Source organism: Triticum dicoccoides, chromosome 7A (genome assembly GCF_002162155.2).
Source record: "Triticum dicoccoides isolate Atlit2015 ecotype Zavitan chromosome 7A, WEW_v2.0, whole genome shotgun sequence".
In the NCBI taxonomy this organism is placed as follows: domain Eukaryota; kingdom Viridiplantae; phylum Streptophyta; class Magnoliopsida; order Poales; family Poaceae; genus Triticum; species Triticum dicoccoides.
This window is the reverse complement of record NC_041392.1, coordinates 410470848-410482632: the sequence shown is the minus strand read 5'-3', so window position 1 is coordinate 410482632 and position 11785 is coordinate 410470848.

Here is an 11785-nt window from a genome sequence, read left to right as displayed (position 1 = left end):
ATTATCTTCAAAGGAAGCAAGAACTAGAGAAACTGAGAGCGTCTCATGAAGATCTTCAAAAAAAAAGAACGATTCACTACTCACCCAATAGATCAGTTCTGCTCAGGAAGATTTTGAGCCACCATGTTTAAAACGTCTAGAGCGTGATAATGTTGTCTCTGCTGCTGAATGTTCCACTGCCTCTGATGTTGCAACATCTTCAACTGATGATGTGGAAACTAACCCCTCTTCTGAGGATACCACTACTATTGCTGATGAGAATGTCAGGTTGAAGACATTGCTTGAAACAGGCATGTACAAAAGCCTCAAAGGGCATCAAACACTATTTGATGTCCTCAAGAAACAAATTCTAAACCGAAACCCTAGGAAAGAGGGCGTTGGGTTCGATAGGAAAATGAATGCTGATGGTTCTTACTGGAAGGCTGAGCAGTACCCCACAACTTCATGGGTTGCTGTGAAGGGCCCTTCGGTGTACCCATCCACCTTATCTGGCTTCACTTGTGCTAATCCCATTATCATTGACGAATCCTTTGACGCCAATTATAAGTTGTTTAAGAATCAGAATGGTGAAGTGTTTGCCAGGTTTATTGGTACTAACTACATGAACGGGCCACCTTTGAAGAAGATCTGGGTGCCCAAAAGTTGCCTTGAGAAGCTTCCCGTGAATGTCATCATGACACCACCAGGGACCTCACAGACAAACCCAGACCAAAGGCTTCATATGGCCCAAATGCTTCATACAGATAGAGGACCTCACAAGGTCACACTAACACCAATGTTTTGCAGGGAAAGCATACTCAGACTTATGAATATGAGCGTGTTTCTTCAAACCGCTATGTTCATAAAACAAAGAAATTTTCTGCTTATTCTTATGAGTATTATTCACCTCCTGCAAGGCTATTTGCTAGGGATCCAAAGCCAAAGTTCTTAGATGTTGCACTTAGACTCATTGCTTCTGAGCCACCCCTGAAGATGTGGGTGGCTAAGAAGAATTAACTTTCTGTTGCAGGGAAAGGTCTCTAGTCAAAAATCAATGTCTTCTGATACTAATGCTGGGGACATAAACATCTTGTGGGATGCAAGATAAAATGCCAGAATGGTCGTACCATTTATTTTGTCCCAGGCTTTCTTGACAAGCATCCTATCTTACCTAACAAGAATTTCAAATTTGATTATATGCTTATTCGTTACATGTTTGTGCTTCACAATTGACGGTGTCCTGGACTAGGGGGGGGGGGGCTCACCACGTCGTCTCCCGATCAGTTAGATTGGGCCAAGGACCCCCATGGCTGTATACTCATGGGCCAGTTCGGACAACTGCCGCATACAAGATTCCACAAGACTTGGTGGTCAAGACAAGGACTCCTCCCCCACCAGCGTATTCGGCTAGGACTCTTGTTATCCTAGGCCTCTGGTGCATTATATAAACCAGGGCCAGGCTAGTCGATAGAGATAAAAAAACAACAATCATAGCATAGGCTAGCTTCTATGGTTTAGCTTCTACGATTTCGTGGTAGATCAACTCTTGTAATACTCATATCATCAAGATCAATCAAGCAGGAAGTAGTGTATTACCTCCATCGAGAGGGCCCGAACCTGGGTAAACATCGTGTCCCCCACCACCTGTTATCATCCGCCTTAGACGCATAGTTCGGGACCCCCTACCCGAGATCCACCGGTTTTGACACCGACATTGGTGCTTTCTTCGAGAGCTCCGCTGTGTGATCGACAAAAGGATCGATGGCTCGTCTACAGGTCAACTGCGATGCCGACATCTTCGTCACCTGCTCGACTAGTCACCTTGGCTCAATCGAGGACCGTGCTCCATCTCCGATCGTCATGTTCATACAAGGGCATTCATCAACATCAACTCCGATCTCTATCAAGATCATGGAGGAATCATCCATGGAGCTCGGGGGCTCAACGTCAACATTGCCCTCGGGCGACCGTGCTGTTTTTCTGAACAGCGAACTTGTATCTGCTGCCACCACCTCTTAGAGCATCGCTTTGGCGATCCCTTTGGTGGAATTGTGCGGAATTGAGTCTACAACAACCATGCAAAATTTCGTCGAGTTCCGATGAAGGAATCTCCGGCAATCTACGATATACCGGAGCCCTGTCAAATCTGTACGAGAATCTGGACGAGTGTAGGGCGTGGTCTCCAGCACCTAGCTCGGACGTCCTTTGGAATATCCAACCGTTGATCGGCTGTCGAATTCCTATATCTAACACCGCTCAAAATTTCAGCTTGATCCGACCATCCAGACTCCGGGAACCTTCCGATTAGTGCATCACTTTCGGGTCTGTTTTCTGCGCGAATACGGATCCGACCCGAATTCATGTTTCTTTATGAACGTGATATGGGACAACCTTCTTAAAGGAATTTTCTCCTAGGGTATTGTGCGTTGTTTTTAAACACATGCCCATAAAATTTTAAGCCTCCTCTGAGGTAATCTTCACTATCATGCCGGTGTCAAAGCAGTCCGGCAATATTGCTCCACGGCTGCCGACCTGCACTAGACACGTCGTCGCCTTTTGACCCGAGCTCAACTTCTTCGGATCATCATCTCGGCGAGCGAACAAGAGTTCGGAATCACCAAGGATAAATCATCACCAACATCGCCGTGCCACGGACTACACGGAGCGGGCACACAGGCATCGCCGCATGGTCACTTCATCAAGTCGGCATTGACCGCGTCACAAGTTACGACCTGCGTCGGCATGGCTGCACTGTTGCTTCTTCAAGCCGATGTCCATCAACCCGAACTGCTTCAACACCTCGGCTGACATGGCAGCTGCAATGCCTCCTTACCGACCTACTCCGTCTCCTCGGCTAGACCGAGGGCTTCACCATCTCTTCATCAACTTACTTCGGAGACTTCGGCGTCACCAGCCGACCAACTTCATCACATTAGCTGGACCACGGGCTTTTCCTCGGCAAGCCAACCTTTGCCAGCATCGCCATGCCACCGCTTCATCACCCATCAGGCAATGGGTGTGCGGATCGAGTCCCATGTTTGGGAGTAACCTTTCTTCAGATTGCTACAACAGATAAACCAGGTGCTATTAATCCTAGTATTTTTTCTTGCTTGGGTTTATTTTTCCCAAGGAATTATTACTCCGGTTTGTTTCATCATCTATACATATGTCTATCAAATGGTGGCCGCATTAACAACGGTGGCGTGATGGTTCGGTCGGTTTCCGTATACAGTTCGGCCAATGCCGCATCCAGAACTCAGACCGGCCTGTGAATTCGGTCTTGGCCACGCCTTCACTGTGTCACGCCGACGCCCTGCATCGACATGACTTCGGCGCCAGGCCACATCTCTTTCAATAAATTATTTTTGCGAAAAGCAATTATCCTTTTTGGATCGCACTATTTTATGTGTGTAGGTAATCAACTTCGACTGCATCACGTGGTCTCTTTGGCAAGCCGATGCCGTCGTCCCAATCGGTGTAAATCAGCTCGCGTGATCACCTTGTTGGTCGTGTTGCCATACCGACGTGTTCGGTTGCCTCGGGGACTTCAGCATCGCCGAGAGAGGTCTATCTCATCGAGTGTTCGGCGCACATGCCATATTTCTTTTATTACTCACTTTGCATAAATTATTGATTATGCAACAATTTATTATTATTATTATTATTCCTATTATCTCCGGCTTGCACTATTTTCTGTGCATAGGTAGATAATCCGGGCAGCGTTGTCACCTCGGCGTACCAACGTACCACATCACCTCGACTGACCGGGGGCTTTGTCATCACTTCATTAACACACGCTGGGGGCTTCAGCGTCACACTGCCGGCCTGCTCCATCACCGTGGTCGGACTGAGGTTTTCACCTCGCCCATCGACTATGCTGCGTCACCACTTCATCAAGCCGAGTTCTTTACTCGGACATCTTTAGACCGGCTTGGGGGCTGGTATCTCGTCCCGACACAATCTCGGCCTACGTCATCAACATCGAGCACATTAACCAGCTAAGTCGCTTTCATGCTCAAAAACTTTCAGTTTTAAATTTTGTTCGGTTCGACCAAGCATTATACTTTTTGGCACAAAGTTGTTTGTGACAAAGTCCCTTGTAAAAACTTTGTTGGTGACTCGCATATTCAAATACCCCGTTTATTTGGGGGCTCCCTTGATGGAGCTTTTGCTCTTGCATATGATTATACTTGTACGGCTTCGTTCCTTATTCGTGTATTACGCCACAATATGCAGCATGTTGACCTAAGTGATTTGCAAGCTGGGTTGCCTCGCTCCTGTGTTTACCCCTATGTTTCCGATTGTTTGGCTAGGGAGTAAAGGGAGCACCTCTGTGATTGTCATGACCGGGTCATCCGAGCTCTGACCTCAGACTGGGTGAAGCCGAAAGCTAGCGCTCTTATTGTTTTCAATCATGGTCGGCACACAACGAAACTCATGAGTACAAAAAATCTATAGCACAAGTCTCATAGTAATAATGAGCACCAAAGAAAGGTATCGGTGGGGGTACTATTTTCTTCGAAGATGCTTCTTACACTTCGTTAGTTATATAGCATAAGTTCCCTGAGGGTGCTTTGTCTATTATAGCCTTATGGCCTGATTGCCTGGTCATCGGAAACACCATCGATACTCTTGATAGGCGGAGTACATGACACTTTGGCCGAAGAGGGAGAAGCCGACGGTCGGTTAAGACGCGTTTAAAGTTCGGGTGAACACATATATGATATAAGTACTTCGGTACATACAATCATTATACATAAAATTCTTTTACCCAAGTCACTTGGGGGCTCCTAAAATTTATATATGAGCTGTAAATGTGTTTTCTTCTTGGTCGTTGTCAAAACATGACAGAAGCACAATTTTTTTCTCTTCCAATTTTCAGATTGGAACCAAACACTTGATCTTGTTCGGACGTCATGTTTTTACTGACGTTTTTTGGTTTTCCAAGCTTTTGACACTTTTAAACTATTTGTGTGTTTTCAGCACAAGTCTCGCAGTGCAACGCCGGACACCTTTAGAGATTCGGGGAAAACATTCTCGGATATTGCTATATATGCATCGGTTTTGAATTGTGTCTTCGGTCAATAGTTGGGTTGCCCGGCTCCTGCGCTTGCCTCCTACGTTCCACTTTGTTCGTCTAGGTGTGCAAAGGGAGAACCACTGCGATTGTGCTTCCAGCTCACATGGTTAAGCACCTCAGTGGAGAAAGCCAAAAACTGACTGTCACAATAAGCGTAAACTGGTCAGCGATCCGATGACTGTGTTAAATGATGGGCCATTCATAACATTGGCCGAAGTGTTTACGGCTTGACCTCGACTGTCGTTGAACACTATCGGGGGCTAGTAACTGGCCTCCCAAACTAAATCCTCAATATTTTTCTCTTACATTAGAGATGAGGTTTCATGATCATGCTTAGCATGACAACCCAAAGAAAGGAACCGATAGCGGGACTATTTTCTTTGGAAGACATTTCTTATGTTAAATAGTAATATAACATATCTCTCTGCGTACCTTTGTTTATAAAACCGTATGGACAGATTGCCTTGTTTGTCATAAATCTTTGCCCAAATAAAGGCTTTATAAAGTAGGACAAACACTCCTCGGCTACTGGCCGAGGAGGTGGAAGCCGATGGTCGGTCAACAAAGTTTTGTACAATGCGGATCTGACCATTAATGACGTAAAGTACTTGGATACATAGAGTCATTACACATAATTTGTGATTTTACTATGGATATCGATCCTTAATTCGGCCACCCGTGCCCGCATAAAGGCTCGGGGGCTACTGGGCTTCGGGCTTATTATTTACAATATTAATGGGGCACATCGATCCCCTGATCTGGTGTTGCCACCTGACCAGTGTCTCGGGGGTTACTGCATGGCCTGTCCAATGCAGAAAATTTTATGTGAAATATAGTTTCCGAGGAGATTTTGATCCTAAGGTTGGTCCGCCGCACCCAACCTGAGTCTCGAGGACTGAGCATGCCGCTTTTTGTGTCCCGAAGTATTCTGCCGAGCTAGGACTTGATCCTCAGGCCGATTTTGCAGATCAACCTGAGTCTCAGCGGCTACTGGGATCAGCGGTCTTATGTCATCCTTCAGGTGCATCTCAGGTTTTAGACCGATACACACCTTGAGGGCTACTGGCTATAAATCTCGGCAGAGAATAAATTGCACCAATCAAAAATATTGACAAAAAATCGGCTCGCAATCAGGGTGGTGCACCACCTCGGAAGCAGTCCGACATAAAGCTCGGGCGCTAGTGGCTGGCTCCATAGAGGGCATTTCCGACATTAAGCTCGGCTAAACTCCTTCAACTGTTTTGAACCAAGGTGATTTATGACACCTCGGATATAGTCCGGCGTTGGAGCTTGGATACAGTCCGGTGTTGGAGCTTGGACATAGTCCGGTGTTGGAGCTTGGATACATTCCGGTGTTGGAGCTCAGAAGCGGTCCGACGTTGGTGCTCGTCTGCAAAAGATACCACGAATATAGTCTGGTGTTGGAGCTCAGACGCAAGAGGACGCTGCCGCCTGGGAACAACTTCAAACCCGAGGTGTGGCATAAAAATAACAAGGCATTGATAGAGGCCGGAAACTTAAAGGGGCTCCTCGGATACCCGATGTATAAACTCTTCGCATGCACGTTGGTGATCCTCAAGATCGAAGAAGATTTGTTGAACCGGTTTTCAAGACCGACGACCAAAGATGAAGAACAGTTCAGAAGAATCGAGGAGTGTCCCCAACTTGAAGACCGGTTCAGGGGGCTACTGACGGTGTCCTGGACTAGGGGGACTCACCATGTCGTCTCCCGGTCAGTTTGATTGGGCCGAGGACCCCCATGGCCGTATACTCATGGGCCAGTTCAGACAGCTGTCGCATACAAGGAAGATTCCACAAGACTTGGTGGTCAAGAGAAGGACTCCTCCCCCACCGGCGTACTCGGCTAGGACTCTTGTTATCCTAGGCCTTTGGTGCATTATATAAACCAGGGCCAGGCTAGTCGATAGAGATAAAAAAACAACAATCATACCACAGGCTAGCTTGTAGGGTTTAGCCTCTACGATCTCGTGGTAGATCAACTCTTGTAATACTCATATCATCAAGATCAATAAAGCAGGAAGTAGGGTATTACCTCCATCGAGAGGGCCCGAACCTGGGTAAACATCATGTCCCCCCGCCTCTTGTTACCATCCGCCTTAGACGCACAGTTCGGGACCCCCTACCCGAGATCCGCCGGTTTTGACACCGACAACAATACTCTTGGTGAAGCCTATCCCACTAACTGCACTGTAGGGTACGACTCCGAAAGCTACCAAGTGGGTCATGGATAGTGGATGCCCTAACCACATGAATGGTGATCAAAGTCTTCTCATGGATTCAACCCTACGTCCATCTACTAAAAGTCACATCACGTTCGCTAACACTGGTAAAAGCAAGGTATTGGGCCTAGGTAGAGTTGTAATCTCAAAGGATCACCACATGGATAAAGTGATTCTTGTTCAATCCCTTGGATTCAACTTAATGTATGTCTCAATGCTTTGTGATCTGAACATGATTGTGATATTTGGAAAATATCGTTGCCTTGTGCTTATGGAATCTGACAAATCTGTAGTGTTCGAAGGGTATCAAAGAGACGATCTGTATATGGTAGATTTCTCAGTAGGACCATAGCTGGCTGTATGTCTTCTAGCAAAAGCTTTAGAGTGTTGGCTCTGGCATCGGAGGCTAGGACATGCGGGGATGAGGAACTTGCACACTCTCATGAAGAAGAAGCATATCATTGGCATCAAGGGCGTCAAGTTCAAGAAGGATCGTCTATGGGGTGCTTGTGAAGCCGAGAATATGAATAGGGCCAAGCATCCATCGAAGACAATCATGACTACATCACGCCCCTTCGAGCTGCTACACATGATATTATTTGGCCCTACTCATTACTCTACCCTTACTACCACTGCATGTATTTTTGGATTCGTAATTGTTGATGATTATTCAAGATACACATGGGTGCACATAATTCTCTACAAGACTGAAGTGCAGGATGTCTTCAGACGTTTCGCCAATCGTGCCATGCCCAATTATGGCATCAAGATCAAGCACATCAGAAGTGACAATGGCACATAATTCAAGAACATCGGCCTCGACACTTATCTTGATACATTGGGCATCACACATGAGTTCTCTGCTCCATACACACCTCAGTAGAATGGCATCGTGGAGCGCAAGAACAGAACCCTCATTGAGATGGCACATACGATGCTTGATGAGTACAAGACTCGCAGGAAGTTCTGTCCTGAAGCCATCGATGACCCACAAGTGTAGGGGATCTATCGTAGCCTTTTCGATAAGTAAGAGTGTCGAACCCAACGAGGAGCAGAAGGAAATGATAAGCAGTTTTCAGTAAGATATTCTCTGCAAGCACTGAAATTATCGGTAACAAATAGTTTTGTGATAAGGTAATTTGTAACGAGTAGCAATTAATAAAAGTAAATAAGGTGCAACAAGATGGCCCAATCCTTTTTGTAGCAAAGGACAAGCCTGGAAAAACTTTTATATGAAGGAAAGCGCTCCCGAGGACACATGGGAATTATCGTCAAGCTAGTTTTCATCATGTTCATATGATTCACGTTCGGTACTTTGATAATTTGATATGTGGGTGGACCGGTGCTTGGGTACTGTCCTTACTTGGACAGGCATCCCACTTCTGATTAACCCCCATTGCAAGCATCCGCAACTACAACAGAAGTATTAAGGTAAACCTAACCATAGCATGAAACATATGGATCCAGATCAGCCCCTTACGAAGCAACGCATAAACTAGGGCTTAAGCTTCTGTCACTCTAGCAACCCATCATCTACTTATTACTTCCCAATGCCTCCCTCTAGGCCCAAACAATGGTGAAGTGTCATGTAGTCGACGTTCACATGACACCACTAGAGGGATGACAACATACATCTCATCAAAATATCAAACAAATACCAAATTCACACGACTACTTATAGCAAGACTTCTCCCATGTCCTCAGGAACAAATGTAACTACTCACAAAGCATATTCATGTTCATAATCAGAGGGGTATTAATATGCATAATGGATCTGAACATACAATCTTCCACCAAGTAAACCAACTAGCATCAACTACAAGGAGTAATCAACACTACTAGCAACCCACAGGTATCAATCTGAGATTTGGATACAAAGTTTGGATACAAGAGATGAACTAGGGTTTGAGATGAGATAGTCCTGGTGAATATGTTGATGGAGATCGACCCCCTCCCGATGAGAGCATCGTTGGTGATGACGATGGTGATGATTTCCCCCTCCCGGAGGGAAGTTTCCCCGACAGAACAGCTCTGCCGGAGCCCTAGATTGGTTCCGCCAAGGTTCCTCCTCGTGGCGGCGGAGTTTCTTCCCGAAAGCTTGCTTATGATTTTTTCCTTGACGAAAGACTCCATATAGCCAAAGATGGGCATCGGAGGGCCACCAGGGGGCCCACGAGGAAGGGGGCGCGCCCAGGGGGGTAGGGTGCGCCCCCACCCTCATGGCCAGGGTGTGGGCCCCCTCTGGAACTTTCTTTGCTCAGTATTTTTTATATATTCTGGAAATAACGTCCGTGAAGTTTCAGGACTTTTGGAGCTGTGCAGAATAGGTCTCTAATATTTGCTCCTTTTCCAGCCCAGAATTCCAGCTGTCGGCATTCTCCCTCTTCAGGTAAACCTTGTAAAATAAGAGAGAATATGCATAAGTATTGTGACATAATGTGAAATAACAGTCCATAATGCAATAAATATCGATATATAAGCATGATGCAAAATGGACGTATCAACTCCCCCAAGCTTAGACCTCGCTTGTCCTCAAGCAAAAGCCGATATTAAAAAATATGTCCACATTTTTGTTGATAGACGTGTCTATAAAAATAAAATACGGACATGAGGGCATTATGATCATTCTTAGAACAGCAACATATATATATATATATATATAATATACAACCCGTCTATTCTGATAATATTATCAGAATAGTTATTTTGATAACACTTCCGCACTGCATGCTCAATGCGAGGGCACTGCACTTTCTTTATCAAAAGCACTGCATTGCAGAGACTAGTGAACTCCGTGTCGGAAAAAAACTGCGCGTATTGTTTTCTCGGTACTGTTTTCGCTCTAATTTTTAACCGTTTATCGGAACGAGGTGTGTAATATATCGTTGGAAAGCTACGGATTATGCGCAACTTCGCCATGTTGAACACTTTTCGACATTCCCCGCGGTTTAAGAGCAGTTTCAAAAATGGTGCGGCCCACAAAGAGTGGCCGTGAGCATTTTTTCGCGTTTTTTCTAAACCGCTCGTCGGAATGAGGCAAATGATACACCGTTGGATAGATATCATCGAGGCGCATCTTTTTCATAACTATTGTTCTCTCTAATTTGTTATGGTTTAAGAGCAGTTTCAAATTTACTAAATCGCAGAATTCTGTTTTTCAAAAAATTTCAAATTTTCGGTACTGTTTTCGCTCCAGTTTTTAACCGTTTGTCGAAACAAGGCGTGTAATATACCGTTGAAAAGCTATGGACGAGGCGCAACTTTCGTGTGTTGAAATGTTTTTAAGATTCCTTATGGTTTTAAGTTAATTTTGAAAATCGTGCGGCGGACGACGAGTGGTAGCGGCCGTTTTTCGCGAATTTTTACAAACCGCTGGTCGGAATGATTCAAACAATACGCCGTTGGAAAGATATCAACGAGGCACAACTTTTTCATGTAGAACACTCTCTTTAATTCTTTACGGTTTAAGAGGAATTTCGAATTTACCGAAATGCGGATACTTTGTTTTTCACGACACCCAAATCGACGTGGGTACTTCATCTGATTGAAAACCGCACTGCATCGGACGAAAAACCGCACTGCATCGGACGTGATAGAGAACTGCATGGTTTATTTTGTTCAAACATAATTTTTTCAAGGACGAGAAAGTAGAGTGCACTTCACATCGGGTGTAAATGAACCACAACACTATCAAGAAGTGAACTGCATTACTTTTTTGTGGTACGTAAATCTTCCTAAGAGAGGTGGAGTGCACTTCATGTTAAGTGTTGGTGAACCGCAAGACTATGAAAAGTGAACCTCGATACTATCATAAACGGGTCGTACTGCATCAGACAGAAAACCGCACTTATTTAGACTAAAAACCGCACTTCATTGGACAGACAAGTGCACTGCATGATTTCTTTTTTGTGGGACATAAATTTTCTTAGACGAAAAGTGGAGTGCGCTTCACATCGGGCGTAAGTGGACCTCAACACTTCCGAAACTAAACCGCACCGCCGCCGAAAGGGAACCGCATGACATTTTTGTTAACCTTTTTCATACTTAATATTTTTCTACGAGCGTAGACCAAATGCATGGAACCGCATGACATTTTTGTTAACCTTTTTCATACTTAATATTTTTCTACGAGCGTAGACCAAACACATGGACCGTATGGACGAAGCGAGTGAACCGTAGTGCATCAAGAAGTGAACCGCATTAATTTTTCTACCCTTTCACATTTGGGAGTAAGTGAATCACATTGCAGTGTCGACCAAATCGAAAACAACATATCACACACACTGCTTCAAATCAAAATCTGCACTATAATGTCGACCAAGTAACTGCATGCAGGTTTGACTGTACCGCTTTTTGCTATGATTCTTAAACAAGTCATGTGATACGTGCATTTGTTCTTGAGCCCGAGTGAGCTTCCAGAGAGTTCAAAGCGAACTCCCACACACATAAAAAGTGTACTGTAGTTTTTTTGGCCATCATTCTTTTT